We start from the raw sequence: 16,302 nt of genomic DNA on the forward strand, positions 1-16,302 counted from the left end.
GATTTGATTTGAAACTGTCTCATTGCTATATGTTTATCAATAAAACTTTGAAAAGAAAAAAAAAGATCTGTCTGTCTATCTATCATCTATCTATCTATCTATCTATCTATCTATCTATCTATCTATCTATCGTCTATCTATCATCTATCTATCTATCTATCTATCTATCTATCTATCTATCTATCTATCATCTATGTATGTGTGTTTCTGGTTGAAATTCTTTTCTTCTCCCTTCCCTTCCCTTCCCTTCCCTTCCCTTCCCTTCCCTTCCCTTCCCTTTCTTTCCCTTCCTTTTCCTTTTCCTCCCTCCCTTCCTTTCTTCTCTCTCTCTCTCTCTCTCTCTCTCTCTCTCTCTCTCTCTCTCTCTTCCTTCTTTTTGGTACTGGGGATTGAACTTAGTATCTTGCATTTGCCAAACAAGTGGTTATGCTATTGAGCTATAACCGCAGCCCATTTTAAAAAAAATTTAAAAGAATAAAAAATAGTGAAAATCATTAGAAATGGTACACAGTTTCACTAAACAAAATTATAGGAATTCAACAATGGTCATTGTATTGCATATTGTTGTATTCAAATTAGTTGCTCAGGAATTGAATTTAGGGCTTTGTTCATAGTAGGCAACTATTTTACTATTGAGCTACATTCCCAACCTTGGTTCTTCAAGAGTATTTTTTTTTTAAAGTCTACTTTATTTATTTATTTATTTTATTTATTTATTTTCTTTGTGGAACAGGGGATTGAACTCAGGCCCTTGTGCTTGCCAGGGAAGCACTTATTCCACTGAGCCATCTCCCCAGCCCCTTCAAAAGTATTAATAGATAGTCAATGAATGAAGACTTGAAGGTCAAGTTATTTGGGAGAATTTATATAACACTGTCTTTCAGGGCAGTGGGGTGAACCCATGGCACCTGCTCTGTGGTGGGCTGTGTGTACCATTGAACGGTTCACCAACAGTGATGGGTACAAGTTTCCCAAACTTCCAAATTTTATTTGAAATCTTGAATTTTATCAGTGGCAACAAATATTGTCTATTATTTTCCTTCAAGTAATGGGTTCACTTCATTATTTTGGAGACTGCCTCATCGAGGACATTCTTGGAGACCTTAGCTCTTGCTTACTCTTCCTCTCATCCTCATTCTGATTCTTATTCTGAGACAGAATCTTGCTTTGTAGTTCTGGCTGACCTTGAACTCACTATGTAGCCCAGACTGGTCTTGAACTCAGAGTGATTCCCCTGCATAGACCTCCCAGAGTGCTGGGATAAAAGAGGTGCATCTCAGTGCCTAGTTTGGTCTTGGACTTCTTGTTGTTTTGTGTTTTAGGGAAGGGTGTACAGGGTGTTCAGGGCCTACAGGGTCTACAAGGTGTTCAGGGTCTCACTACTAGGTAGGACTCATAGTGATTCTCTTGTTTACAGCCTCCCAAGTGCTGGAATTACAGGTGTGCACCACCACGCCCAGTCTCAATTGCTGGCTCAGCACACCCCAGGGGCAGGGCCGGCAGACCAGCCCCTGTGCGTGCTTGCAGGTGCTTTAATTTGCTGAGCTATTTGGCCCCTGATCTTGATCTTCTTGAATGTCTTTTCTTTTCTTTTTTTTTTTTTTTGGCAGAACTGGGGATTGAACTCAGGCCCTTGCACTTGCCAGGGAAGCGCTTATTCCACTGAACCATCTCCCCGGCTCGAATGTCTTTTCTTAAGAATCTAAAATGAGCTGCTCATGGTTATACCGACTCTTAATCCCTAGCACTCTGGTGAACAGGAATATAAAAAATTTGAACCCAAACTGTGCTCAAAATAAAATAAAACAATAATTAAAAAACAAGTTCAGTATAAAGGCCCTGGATTGATTCCCCGATACCACTGCCTCTCCCAAAAAACTAAGATGGACAAATACAAATTCACATTTACTTTTTATACCTGATCTCTCTTTGTGTGAATTTTTTTAGCAATTGTTTGAGCCTAAGGGTTCAGTTTGTGACCCTAGAACAGGGTAACATGGAGCCAAATGGGTAAAGGGATGAACTCTGGAGCCAAAATGTTTGGATTTGAGTCCTGGCTCTGTAACTTCTTCTTCTTTTTTTAAAATTTTTTGTTACAGGGTCTCGCTATGCAGATTGGACCCATAATCTAATCTGCCTCAGCCTCCCCAGTGCTGGGATTACAGGTGTGTTCTGGCACAGCAATCCCAGGGTTTTGGGGCGTGCCCGGCATATGGTACTGGGAATTGAACCCTGGTCCTTACACATGTGAGGCAGGTACTTAGACCACTGAGCTATCTCCCCAGTCATCCATAACTTCTTAGCTATGTTCACTGGGATGAGTTACTAACCCTCTCAATGCCTTGTTTTTCTTGTCTCTTTAATGAGCATGATGTAAGTTTCTATTTCATAAGATGCTATGAAAATTAGGTGAGCTAATTGCACACAAAGTGGTTAAAACTGTACCTGGTGCACCTGGTCCCCAGCTTGTCCTCATTTATGATTCTGATCCACAATAGCCCCATCTTCCTTGCTTCCTGGGGTCTGAGTTGAGCACCAGCCCCTGTGCCCTAAGGACTGCTGAGGCCCCGAAGGGCTGGTGGTTGGGTTTTCAGCAGTAACTATGAGGTTGCAGACATTCCATGCTTTTGTGTCTAAACCACTCAAGGGCTAGATTTTTCTATTCCTTATGTCCAGAAAGAAGAACCTTCATGGAATGAGAACTCATCTATGATTATGAAAATGGCCTTTTAATGTGGTTTGACAAGTTTATAATTTCAGGTGAAGAGGATACCCTTCTATCCTTTTCCAATACAGGAGAGGGTATTTAAAAAATCCAGAGCCTCTAGTCTGCCTTTAACGCATGTAGTTTTATGTTTTGATCTATTATACACAATTTTAAGTGCCCTTGATCTCTCTGATGACCTATTGTTAGATGGATACCCCGTTAGGGGCTTCCTTGTGTTTGCCAAAGAAAAGGTTTGGAATTTTGTTTTCAGCATTCAGAACTATTTCCCGTGCTCCACTTCCAACAGCCCCAAGTACATCTCTGAAGGGAGTAGGTGTCTCCTCTAGTTCTTTATTCTTCCCATCAGCTCTTCTGTCCACATGAACATTATTCCATGAGATGCCCTTTAAAAGCTTGTTGGCCTCAATTCCACATGTAAAAGCATTTTGGAAGCCAGTCCCAAACTGAATGGAAAATGCTCTGCATGGAGGAGTTGGAAGGTTACCAACTTAGTTATGCTAGTGGGCTGATACGGAATCGACCCCAAAGCATCAGCCCCGAGTTGGCTTTGGAATTGGCTTAGATAGGTTTTGCAAGCAAGAAGTACAGAAACTTGAAAGAGTGGTGAATTTCTGTGGGGTAGCGTCAGTCATCTCTTATTGCTGGGCAGACAGCCCTGAGAATAAGGGAGAAGTAGTATCGGTCATCTCTCTTTGTTGGGAAGTACAGGGTGTGTGCAGGATGCAGTCACACTGAGCTGGGTCAGGTGATCTCTGGTTGGTCAGTCAAGGCTGAGTGAGCCTAACAAAGGTGCTACATGGTGGGCTGCATGATCTTATTTTGTCCTAACATGGTGTCATACTACTAGTTGATAGTGAAATTTAAAAAATTTCCATCACTTGGAACTGAGAGTGCATGCCTGTAATCCCAGCACTTGGGAGGTTGAGACGGGAGTTGGCTATGAGTTTGAGATCAGCCTGGGGGCTACAAAAGTGAGAACAGGGCCAGCCCAAACTGCGGAGGGAGACCCTGTCTCAAAAAAAAATCCATCACAAAAATAAAAGGATACATTGTTCATAAAATTATTTAAATTCTAGAAATATTGAAAATAGTGAAATCTATAAACCTTTATAGAATCTAGGATTAACAGTGTCAGGGGAGAAGACTGGATTCCTAAATATTGGTCACTGCCTTTTTTTTTTTTTTTTTTTTTTTTTTTTTTTTGCGGTACCGGGGATTGAACTCAGGGCCTTGTGCTTGGTCACTGATATTGACACATGTGAAAAAGGAGTATATAGGTGGAAAACAGCATGTATATCCATGTAATGACTTGTATTTCTATAGCACATAAAGAACTGTTTCAACTCAAGAATAAAAAGACAACCCAGTTTCATATGCCCTGAGTAGATATTTCTCCAAAAAAGATACATAGATGGCTAACAAGCACCTGAAAAGGTGTTGAACATCAAGGAAATGAAAACGGAAACTGAGATGTAGTGGTAGCTCAGTTCATAAACACTTTTGTTTGCAAACAATTTTGTTTGCAAATGAAAGCACTTGTCAAAATTTTATTTTTGTTTGCAAACTCTCTACTGGGTGACAAATATGACCATGGCCATCTTTCCCACACAGCACAAATTGGGCATCCTTCCCAAAACTGTAGAACAAATTAAGTTTGTGCACCAAGGTTCACACCCAGTGGGTCGCTACAATTGGAAAGTCAGAGGCTAGATAAACGGCGATTTGGTGAGGATGTACAGATATCCCAAGCCTCAGACACTGCTGATGGGAGTGCAAATGATGCAACTACTTTTGAAAATGGTTTGACACTTCCTCAAGAAGTTAACCATAAAGTTACCACTTCACCCAGCAGTTTCTCTCCCAAGAATATGCCCGATAGAAATGAAAACATGTTCACAAAAAACTTACGCATGAATGTTCATAGACGCATTACTCATAGTAACCAAAGTGAAAAGGGAAATCAACCTAAGTGCCCAGCGACTGATGAAAGGCGAACAAGATAGAGTGTGTGGCTGCGGTGTAAAAGCGTTCGCCTCAGCAAGGACTGAGGCACTGGCCCATATCCCAGGGTGCATGACCTTGAAAGCATTGTGCTAAGTCAGGGAAGCCAGTCACAAAAATCACATACTGTGTGACTGTATAAGTAGAAAAGTCTAGAACAGTTAATATAGAGACAGAAAGAAAATTAGTACTTGTTTAGGGCTAGGGGAGAAGATTTGATGGAAGGGTTGGAAGGGGATAACTAAAGAACACAGGGTTTCCTTCTGGCATGATGAAAATATTCTAAAATTATTAGGCTTGTTTCCCAACTCTGGGAAGAACTGTACACTTTATGTTGGTGAATGGCATGATGTGTGAATTGTATCTCAGTAAAATTGTTAAAATAAGAATGTTGTCAATGAAAACTTGGCCTTGGGTATCTATAAAGAAAGGTTGGATGAGGCATTTTATTCCTTAAAAAGAATTATGTGTTGTAGACAAAAATGAGACTTAATACCCTCTAACATCCTGGGATCTGCTTTGATCTCACAAAAAATCTGTAGATCATTAATTCAACATGACACAGGGAAAGGTCTGAACTTGGGTTAGCACACTAGAATTTTCTAGATTCTAGTGGAGAAGTATACATCATTAAAAAAGAATACACCGGTATTCTGTTATATATCATATTTATTGATTATATGTATTTTTCAGTCTCTAGTGATCTTAGCTAGCTGGAATTGACCACTTGCCATCTCTGGGTTGTTTGATCAAGTTCATTTTTCAGATACTGCAAGGTTGAGGCTCTTACCCTAGACAGTGATATATTCATCCGGGTCAGTTCCAGTCATGAGGTCTGTTGAAGACTCTCCCTGGACAACACTGTGACCTTTCTGCTCACACGTCTTTCTAACTCTAGCCAATGTGGCATCATGATACATGTGCAGATATTGATCTTCAGTAGCTCACACAAGAATCTTGCCAGTTCTGTAAACCAAACATTTGTTTTTTAAGCAAGACCTTTAATTGCTATCGATGGATCTGACATTCTCAGTATGGGCCTGTGGTCATTTATTTGGCTGCTTTGACTTGGAGGGTGAAAAATGCACTCACAAATAGAGTAATGTCTGACCCTGCTGGAGACTTGGTGGCCTGGAACTTGTTAGTGGGGCGATTTTGGGTGCAACTCTTCTGCTCCCTGCCCTGCTGTCCCGACTGGCACAGAAAGACACATCCTCCGAGGGCTGTGAGGGAGAAGAAGGTGGGTGGGCCATCCAGGAAGGGGCGATGGGTACAGTCCAGGAGGACACAGACACAGCGAAGTCTGGTTATCAACCTGGTGTTTCCATTTATACAACAAATACTGAATTCCTGGCTCAGCAATACTAGAGCGCAAACAGGACACACCAGCCACTGTCCCAAGGTGTTTGTATCCTGAAATATAAGGAAGATGATGATAGTCAACTAATTTGATGAGGGCACCTAAGTGGTCACATAGCTGGACACATGGTTGTTTGTGCCACATATTTATATCATAGCACAGTCAGAGTGTTCAGAAGCGATGTGCCTATGGAAAGTGGGACAGTGTCTTAGTCACCTTCTTGCCACCGAAACACAGGGCCCAACACCTGTAACTTGAAGGGTGAGATGTTTATTTTGGGTCACAGCTTTAATCCCTGGCCAGCTGGTGCCAGGATAGAAACAGGATGGCAGAGGGCTGTGGCAGAGGAAAAGATGCTCGACCCATGGGGGACAGAAAGCAGTGAGAGAAGACGAAGCCAGGCAGGGAGATGTGTACCCTTCCAGGTCACGGCCCCAGCACTGGGCTCTGCCTAACTGCACAATCAATTGGTGAGCTGACTGACGGATTTGCTCACTGCTCAGCTTAAGACCCCTGGAGGGGAGCACCTTCCAAAAACCCTGCCTCTGAGCACATGAGGCTTTGGGGGATATTTTATTTTTTATTTTTTTTTGGTGGAACTGGGGATTGAACTCAGGGCCTTGTACTTGCCAGGCAAGCACTTATTCTACTGAGCCATCTCCCCGGCCCCAATGGGGGATATTTTAAATTCATACACTCTAATGCTAAAATTGAGAATTCAGAGTAAGTTTGAGACACAGATTCTGAGGGTGATAGTTGCATATTTATTTGTTTTTTTATATATTTATTTTTTATTGAGAAATAAATATGAATGAGACAGTTTCACAGCTGATTAATAGGACAGTTTTGATAGTCAATACACTGTACATTGTTATCTTCTTAGTGGTTATCCATAGTACAAGAAGCAGACAGGATATTCTGTCCAAACACTGTTAGTACATCTCTTTCTTCTCATTGAGTTAAGCAAAAGTAGCTGTAATGCATGTTTATTTGAATATACATATTGTATATTGTCTGCATGGCTCAGTTACTCTTCTCTCATTGTTGGGATAAATACCTGACACTCAAAATTAGGAAAGGAAAGGTTTATTTTGCTCACAGTTACTGGAGGTTTCAGTCCATAACAGCTGGCTCCAAGGCACAGCAGCACTGGGAGAGAGCAGGAGAGCAAAGGGAGTGGCAGTAGCTCCGCTAGCTAGCCTCTCTCCTCTCCTGACATTGTAATGCAGATTACCCGCCCCAGGCAGGGTGTAGCACTCACACCTGCAATGCCACCATTGGATTAAGAATCAGTCACAAACTCTAGAAGCCAAACTGCCCCATGACTGCATGAGGCTTTGAGGGGACACCTATGCACAAACCCACCTTCCTGAGTCTTCCTCCAGTGTCTATGATCTGAGTACCCTGTAAGTGCACTACATTTTGGGGACCCTGTCATAATTACTAGATTTGTGGCAGTACACAATGAGCTCCACACTGAGAAAACAAAGGCTTGACTCTTAAAAACTGGGCCTGCGCTGTGACTTGAAGCCTGTGAGAGGCTAACAGAATGGAGTTAGAATGGAGGGAAATTACAGAAAGTCTGAGGGACTGAAGGTAAGAGGGAACGGAGAAGCCCAGGCAGAGAAGAGACTGGCGGACGGTTGGCACCAAGGGCCAGAGGGCCTGGCCGGAGCCCTGCAGCAGCGGGAGGCTCTGCTCCACAGTGCATTGGGTCTGGATGGCACTTTTCTGTTTCCATTTCACCAGACTCTGTTGTTGTTTACATTTTAAAATATTCTGAGGTGCAGCACAGAGGGAGATGGTATGAGATGCAGCAGAAGTTTGACAGCAGCAAATATAGCGAGTTGGCAAAATGAAAACAAGGAGATAAGAATAGATTAGGGTATTAAGAAAAACAAGGTACTTCTTTAAAAAAAAGAGGAAGAGAAACTAAAGTGAAGAAAAGAATTTGAAGAGTATGAATCTTTCTACTACGCTAGGAATTGGAAGGTAGCCCAAGAAAACAATTACTGCTGGTGGGGAGGGGGAAAAATAGAGGCTTGGGGGAGGGGCTATGCTTAAATCATTTTGAGAAGGGCTTTATAAGAGAAGATCATAAATTATGAATAAAAAATTAGAACTGTAGGCCTTGGGAGGGTCCCCTGCTGGTTTGGGACCGGAAGTCCAACTGGGATAGCTTTCCAGGAACGCCCTTGTGGAAATGTAGTTGGGGCTCATTCCTCCTGCAGTGGTGCTCCCTGCTGCTTCCGACCTAATCTGCACAGGGCCGGGTGGCTGCGGGGCGCAGGGAGGTGAGGCTGTCACTGGGCACATCAGAGCTTCTCAGGACCAGCCTGCCCCTCAGTCCCCCACACTTTATAACTTGATAACCCCACAATACCTGCCACTCCCTCAGACCCCGACAATACCAAATACTCATTCTGTTGCCCCTGTCTTTTACACTCTGACCTCCCCTTTCTGCTCCTCCCCTAAGGACCCCAACCATCCCTATCCGGGTGGGGTTACCTGCGCAGCCTCACGCTGGCCTAGCACTTATACATTCGTCACCGGACCTTACATGTGAACTGTGTGTGCCTGTTGTCCTGGTGTCTGCCCAAGGAGTCAAGAGCTTGGACTCTGGATGGCTTGGCTTAACACTTTGGTTATGAAAACTTGAGCGGTTAGCTTTGCCTTTGGTTCCTCTTCAGGTAGAAGAGCGGAAAAACAACAGTGCTTAGCTCGTAGCTGTTGCAAGTGCTATGTAAAGCGATTAGCTTGGTTTATGGGCTCAGCTGAAACCCAGCGTGAAGAGTGGGAACTGTTAAATTCATCCTTGGGTCTCAGGCACCTGAGACAGGACCTCGGAGGCACCACTAAATAGAGCCAGGACAGACACTTTGGGTCAGTAGGGGAGACGGTGGGCTTAAATGATGAAGAGAGAAAAATTATAAAACACTCACTCCCGTGAGAAGAATAATTATTTTCTTTTCTTTCTATTTTGTTTTGTGAAGCTAGTGATGGAACCAAACACCTTCCACACACCAGGCAAACACCTCACCTCTGAGCTATAGCTCCAGCTCTATTTTATTGATTGTAAGAAGAAAGCATGCTGAAAGGCCAAAGTATAAGAATAAAGCCAAACTACTGACAGCTAGGGTAACTACACTCTATCATACAAATAAGAACACTTTTGAGAGTGAGTAGGAGTGCTCTTAAAATTAGGCTTTCCCTGTTCAATCAGGATCTGGGGTCACCCCATCTACATGCTCCATCTCCATCCAGAGCTGGCCTCAGTTGACATTTTTGTTAAGTAGTCTTTTAGTCTTTTTAAAAAATGCTTATCTTGTAAATACTGTTTTCTAACTTGCTTTTCTTTTACTTAACAACAAGCCCCCAAATCCTTTCATGCCAACAAACATAGATCTTTATCATTGTTTAAATGACTGTATACTACTTACTTGGTTGTATTTTATCTATCTTATTCTGCATGGATGGAAACTTAGATTGTTCTAATCTTTGAGAACCATAAAACATTTATAAAGAAATTTCAAGTTTCTTGGTAATACTTTGTGGATTGAAATTTTGCAGAGACAATATCCAGATGGCCAATTATTCTCTTTCAGGTGCTTTGCCCTCTATGGCGGCTGTGTCTATCGCCTCCAGGGACTTAGTTACAATCTTAGAGACTAGCTGCTTATTCACCCTGTGGGCATGTGCAGAGAGAAGCTGTGTGTCCTCCTCCTCAATTCAATGTTATTAAAATAGAGCCATTTTATTAGAACAACCAAACAGAAATAGCAATGCAATTGTATTTAAATAGAAGACACACAGTTTCATCAAGAGATAAGGAACTGTGAATGCTAATGTCTAATTAGGCACTGTGTTTACTGGCCCTTAATTCTATTGCTCCTTGAGAAAAATGTTGAATTCATTCATTCATTGAAAAGCTACTGGTCACATGCTTATGTGGGTCATAGCATTTTTTGATGTTTAAATAAAATTCAGTAAAACCTCTTTTATGGAGATTCCAAAGGCTCATTAAAAACTTTTACTGTACTCATGTTTGATATCCATTCAAATAGCTAACTTTAATTGAGAACACTGCCTACTATTTCTGCCAATGATTTTATCCTGTGTAGAAATCCAAGCAATACCAGCTCCTTGATACCCTCAAGGGGTATAGCCAAGAAAACTTTGCAATCTCCAAATTTGGGAACTCCATAAAGGTACTGTGTGGAGAACATTCTGCACATGAAAATAAATAGAACTAAGTAGAGTAAGCTGGGCTGCAGGGCAGATGCTGGGCTCTCAGAGAACCCTGCAGGTTGTAGTGGCACGGGAGGCTGCGGATTTCTGAGTGTACTGGCTATTTACTGTTCATTTCAAAGCAGGATAATGAGCCAAGAATTGAGAACATATTATAAAAAGACAAAAAGAGCTCAAAGCTGCAGAGATATACGAAAGCTATGCAGGGAGCATTTGGGAGGGAAAGGATAAAGATCACCAAGCTAGACAAGCAGGCCTACAATAGTTGGGGTGAGCTGATGAACTTCCAAGGGGTGCCGCGGTTTAGGCAGAGGCTGCGAACCTACGGCGAGCACCCCACAGCAGGCTGCTTGTTATCACCGGAAACTTTATTTTATTTTTTATGTGTTTGGTACAGGGTCTACAGGGTCTTATTACATAGATCGGACTAATAGTCATTCTCCTGTTTTCAGCCTCCCAAGTGCTGGGGTTACAGGCACGCACCACCACACCCCACGGGCGGGGCTGGTCCAGCAGGCCACGGATCCAACCCTGGCCCCTGTGTCCGCCTACGCAGGCGCTTTAGGCCGCTTTAGTATCACTGAAAATGTTAAAAGGTTTGCCATCGCTGGTTTAGAGGATGGGGATGAGGACTTCATGTGTTGGATACTTGTGTTTCCCCCAAGTCTTGTATTGTGTTGATATTGATTGGAGGTGGGGTCTGTGGGAGGTAGTTAGGATAGGGTGGGACCAGCCCCACGAGGGCGTCTGTGTCTAGGCAAGAAGCAGAAGAGAGGTCAGAGCCAGCGCGCTCACTCAGTGCTGCCATTGCTGCTCTCTGCCCTCTTCGTGCAGCAATAAGGCACCCGTCAGACGCTGAGTGCATGCTGGCACCGTGCTCTTGGGCCTCCCAGCCTACAGAGTCATTCGGAATTATTTCTCTTCTTTGTAATTGCCCAGCTTCGGGTATTCTGCTGTAACAACAGAAAACGAACGCAGAAAGTGAACAACATATCAGTTTTATATTGCTGAGTGACATGGCTGATGTTGAAGGCCAACTTTATTGGATTGAGAGACGCCTAGATATCAATGAAGCACGCTGCTAGGTGCGTCTGTGAGGATGTTTGCAGACACAACTGGCATGTGGGACAGCAGACTGAGGGAGAGACCTGCCCAAAGCATAGACGGCGCCATCTAATACAGACTGGGGCTCTGGGTGGAACCAAACTGGAGGGAGGAGGCAGCCCAGCGGCGCGGGGTCTTTCCCTCGCTCTCTGATTCCAGCTCCGTGAGGTGGGCCGCTTTCTCCGGCGGTGTCCCTCCATCATGGTGTTTCCACCTCACCACTGGCCTGACATCAAGGAAGCCAGCTGACTATGGACTGCAACTTCTGAAACTGTGAGCCAAAATAAATATTTCTTCCTTTGAGTTGATTCTGTCAGATATTTTGTTGTAGTAATGGAATCTTAACTAGTACCCTGGGTCATAAATAATCACGAACTCTGTGGCTTAAAACAGCACCCGCTTATCTGTTACAGCCCCTGTGGGCCACAGTGTGTGGGAATGTCTGCTCATGGTCTCCCGGATCAAGGGGCAACAGGGTTGTGTTCTCCTCTGGAGCTCTGGGTTCCCATCCACATTCATTTAAGTTGTCGGTAGAATGCAGCTCCTTGTAAACGTAAGACTGACCCCCCTCTTTCTGCTGGCCCTTAGCAGGAGATGCTCCAAGCTCCTCCTGCTGCTCACAGACCCCCTTCATAGGTAGTTTACAACATGGCCATTCGCATTCTACCAGTCCCATGGAACAGTGTGTGCTATTGCTTCTTGTCTCTTTTATGAGCTCTGATGGTTAGGTCAGGCCCACCCAAGACAATCTGCCTTTTGATTAACTCAAAGCCAACTGATGAGTGGTTATATATCCACAATCCATTGTGCCATCTGTTGCAACATAGTCACACTTTTGTAGTCACAGGTTCTGCTCACCCTCCAGAGAAGGGTGTTCTACAGGACATGCACACCAGCGGGCAGAAGTCTTGAAGGACGTTAGAATTCTGCCTGCCATTATGAGATAAATGAAAACAACTAGAAAACTATTTTTGGTAGTCTAAATGTCACTTAGGTTCCTAAATAGCAATGCAGTAATCACTGCTGGGGGTGGTTGTGGAGGGACAAATATTTTGGTTATAACAATTACAAATCTTTTTTTTTTTTTTTTTTTTTTTTCCAGAACCAGGGATTGAACTCAGGCACTTACACTTGCCAGGCAAGCACTTATTCTACTGAGCTATCTCCCCAGCCCAACAATTACAAATATTGAACAGCAGAGGGACAATCTCTGGGAGCCATGCCATGGGCCAGCCCCCTTCATCAAGCCCCACTTGAGAAAGAGGTACATGAGGGGCAACATGGCAGAGTTTGAGTGGGGGCTGCATTTCAGTTCTTCCCACCAGGGCCCATTGGGCCCATTTCCTAAGCCTACTAGGTTAGCTTCAAGGGATCACTGAGGTTAGCAATGTGTGACCCCCTAAGAAAACGCCTTCAGGATATTTGCATGGTCAGGATGGTGTGTGGATTCTGGAGCCTGCCAGTGTGTACTGTGCATGGAAGGGAGATGGGAGAAGGATAGGCAAAAGTTCAATTTAATTGTCAGTACGCCAGATGGGCAAGTCCATACTTAAACTCTGCTTTCACTCCTAAAGGACATTCAGTGCACCCCATAAGAAAGCTCTAACCCAGACCTCTGTGGATCCTCTTCCCCGCCAGAGGTTCTTATGGGGAGGGAAGTCAGTGAGGCACTTCACTGTGGGAAAGCCTCATGGAAGATGGCCACCATCTTCCACGGGGCTGCTTTTACCTCATATACTTCGCACTGCTGTGCTCCATCCCCACAAATGCTTCAGCAGTAAATTAAAGGGAGAGGGGAAGTAGGGAGATATTAAGGGGCTTCCTGTCCAGGGGAGACACCTTAATCAGCTGGACTCCCACAGAGGAGACCGGTGGGGAGGAGAGCAGAAATCTATGCCACCATGGGAACCAATGATACAAATTCAGAAAAAGGGATGTGAGCTCTGAGTCAAGCACAGATGCCACCCTAACTCTGAAGCTCTTGTCCTCGGGCCCTCTGTCTTGTGCTATATATTGCACAAGTTAAATCTATGCTTGCAAAGATAAGGCACAGACTTCCATTTGCAACCACTGACAACTGTCAGCATCAGGAAGAGATCTCCTGGAGCCAGACGAGTAGCAACACCATGAAGTGCCAGGGTCCACAGGAATGTGAACGTCCCAGAACCTGGGAACTCACGACACAGTGGAGGAGGGAGAGGCCTGCATGTAACTTCTGAGCTTAGTGGCCACCCTAATGCTGGACAGGTGGCTGGGCTCATTCATTAGTGACGTGAAACAATGTCCAGGGTCCTCCTTGCTGGGCTCAGAATTTAACTACATGCCTCAGTAGAGTGACAGCTTGCTCAGGTCATGGGCTTCAAAGTCACTCATGAAGAGTGCTGTATTATTGATGAGCACTGAGGGTCAACTCTTCTCTGCATAGAGGCCTGGGATGAAAAATTGGAAGAAGGCCTTCTGCTTGCTTTCTAATGGCCCAATCTTTGCCAGGAACTATTCTAAGTGATGGATGTAGGTGTGGCTATCCCCTATCCCTGTGTTTACAGATGGAGAAGCTAAGGCATAGAGAGGTCAACTGCATTAGGCTCCGTGAATAGAAGTGACAAAACTAAGACATGAGTTGGGATTTGGAATCAGGGTAGGGTCCGTGCTTGGGGCCAGGCTGTTTGGGCTTCCTGCCATGTGGGGCTGTCTCATTCAACCAGAAGCGGGCACCCGCTGAATTTGGTTCTCTTTTCTAAGATATACAATGTCCACAAAATAAGTAAAATATCTAGTGTCCAGGAGCCAGAAAAGGGGAGCGTGGGGCAGCTGGGTGGTGATAAGGGGCCCAGAGAGGTGTCCTTTTCCCTCACTGCATACTGCCTGCAGGATTACTGATTGCAGCATTACAGAAATGCCACTTTCCACTTCAGGGCAATTGGTACTTGCAGCACCAGATGGCTGTCCTCAGGGTTCACCGCAGCTAGGCATAAATATAAAACCTACCATTTCTGAGGGGAGCCCGATGATGCCCAGGTGTGTGGTTCCCGAGCAATTTTATCTCAAGTAAATCAGTAGGTCCATATTAGGAGACACATGTTAATTTATTGCAGCACGATTTTATGTCTTTGTCAGTCATTAGCAAAATTTCGTACCCGAAATTCTTTCTCCTTTAATCTTGATGGGATTGGCATTACACATAACTTGGCGATTAAGACAAGAATATCTTGCAGATAGGGAGGTCGTTAATCTGAAGGGTTTTTGCAATGTGAAATGCAAATGCTTAGTGACAGGTATGTCGGGATCCCCTAAAGCCTTCTTAATCTGCCATAAAGGGAGCCAAGGAAAGGTTTGATTATTTTGTTAACACAAATAAGAAGTCCTTTTTGCAGCTCAGCTCTCTTTGCAGCTCCAATTCTTTTACCATTTGTTCAGATAAACTTTCCAGCCCCTGGAGGGTCAGCTCATCAACAGCCTCTTTCCCTCTGTGTTCTCAATGACAGACCTGGGATTTGGGGTCTGCCAGCACAGAAGGTGAGGGTAAAGGGAACATGCTCTCTCTCTCCAGTGTCGCTCCGTGGGCCTCTGTGGCCTGCTCTTCCTGTGCACTCCTCTGGGTAGGGGGCCTTTGTGAATGTTTCCATACATGTCTTTTGGATTGATGGTACCGCTGCTCAGCTCTGCGAGCCAAGTGCTGTTGATGCATCAACCAGCCCTCTAACAAGCCTGGATTCAGGAGGCTCCAGTTCTAAGCCAACTTTGCCACAGTAGTCATGGGATCTGTGGCAAGACATCCCTATTGCCTCAGTTTCCCTAAACTGGTCTAAAGATTACTAAAGTTCTTTCAGGTTTTTTGTTGTTGGTTGGCTGGCTTTGAGATGGGGTCTCATGTTATAGTTCTGGCAGGTCTTGAACTCACTATGTAGCATAGGCTAGCCTTGTGACCATTCTCCTGCCTCAGCCTCCCACGTGCTGGAGTTATTTTAATTTTAATTGTTGTAACACCATCATTGTTGCTTTACAACCTGCTGGTTCAGAGGCCATCACCAAAGAATCTCATAATTAGTTCACTTTATTTTGTACATTTAACATCATTAGCCTAGCTCAGACAATGATGTAGTAGATAGAGAGACAGTAGGTATTGAAAGGATGGCTCTGGGGCTGCTCTTGCTAGTTCAAATCCTGGCTCCGTATGGTCTTGAGTAAGTTTTTGCTTTGGTTTTCTCATCTAAAACTTGGCATTGCTTTTTGCAACTATGGACAAGATTAAGGCTTGGGATCTCCATGGCAAGAAGAAAGAAGGGTTATTGAAACAGCTGGATGACCTGAAAGTGGAGGTGTCACAGCTGCATGTCACCAGAGTGATGGGCGGTACTGCGTCCAAGCTCTCCAAGATCCGAGCTGTCTGCAAATCCATCGCCTGTATTCTCACTGTTATCAATCAGATCCAGAAAGAAAACCTCAGGAAATATTACAAGGGCAAGATGTACAAGCCCCTGGATCCGCAGCCCAAGAAGACGCGAGCCGGGCGCCACCAGCTCAACAAGCGTGAGGAGAAGCTGAAGAGCAAGAAGCAGCAGCGGGGGGAGCGGCCATACTCTCGGCGCAAGTTCGCCATCAAGGCCTGAGTAGCACGACAATAAAACTCAAACTCTGGCAAAAATAAAATAAAATAAAATAAAATAAAATAAAATAAAATGACATCAAAATAATAGTACTAACCTCCCAGAAGACTTGGGAAAATTAAATAAATGTTGTGTATAAATACTTAACATAACTCTTGGTCTAAATACTACATGTTAGTTGTATGATTAATTTTAGTATGCCCTGTAATTTGGAAAACCCATGGGCTCACATTTCTATTGCAAATACAACCAGC

At 44.1% G+C, this 16,302-nt stretch overlaps 1 pseudogene; it reads left to right on the plus strand.

Moving 5' to 3' along the window:
- The first annotated feature begins 15,679 nt into the window (after window positions 1–15,679).
- LOC101581822 lies at window positions 15,680–16,051 on the plus strand (annotated as a pseudogene).
- The last annotated feature ends 251 nt before the right edge of the window (window positions 16,052–16,302 follow it).

The sequence above is a fragment of the Octodon degus genome, unplaced genomic scaffold (assembly GCF_000260255.1).
Source record: "Octodon degus isolate 3935 unplaced genomic scaffold, OctDeg1.0 scaffold00078, whole genome shotgun sequence".
Classification (NCBI taxonomy): Eukaryota; Metazoa; Chordata; class Mammalia; order Rodentia; family Octodontidae; genus Octodon; species Octodon degus.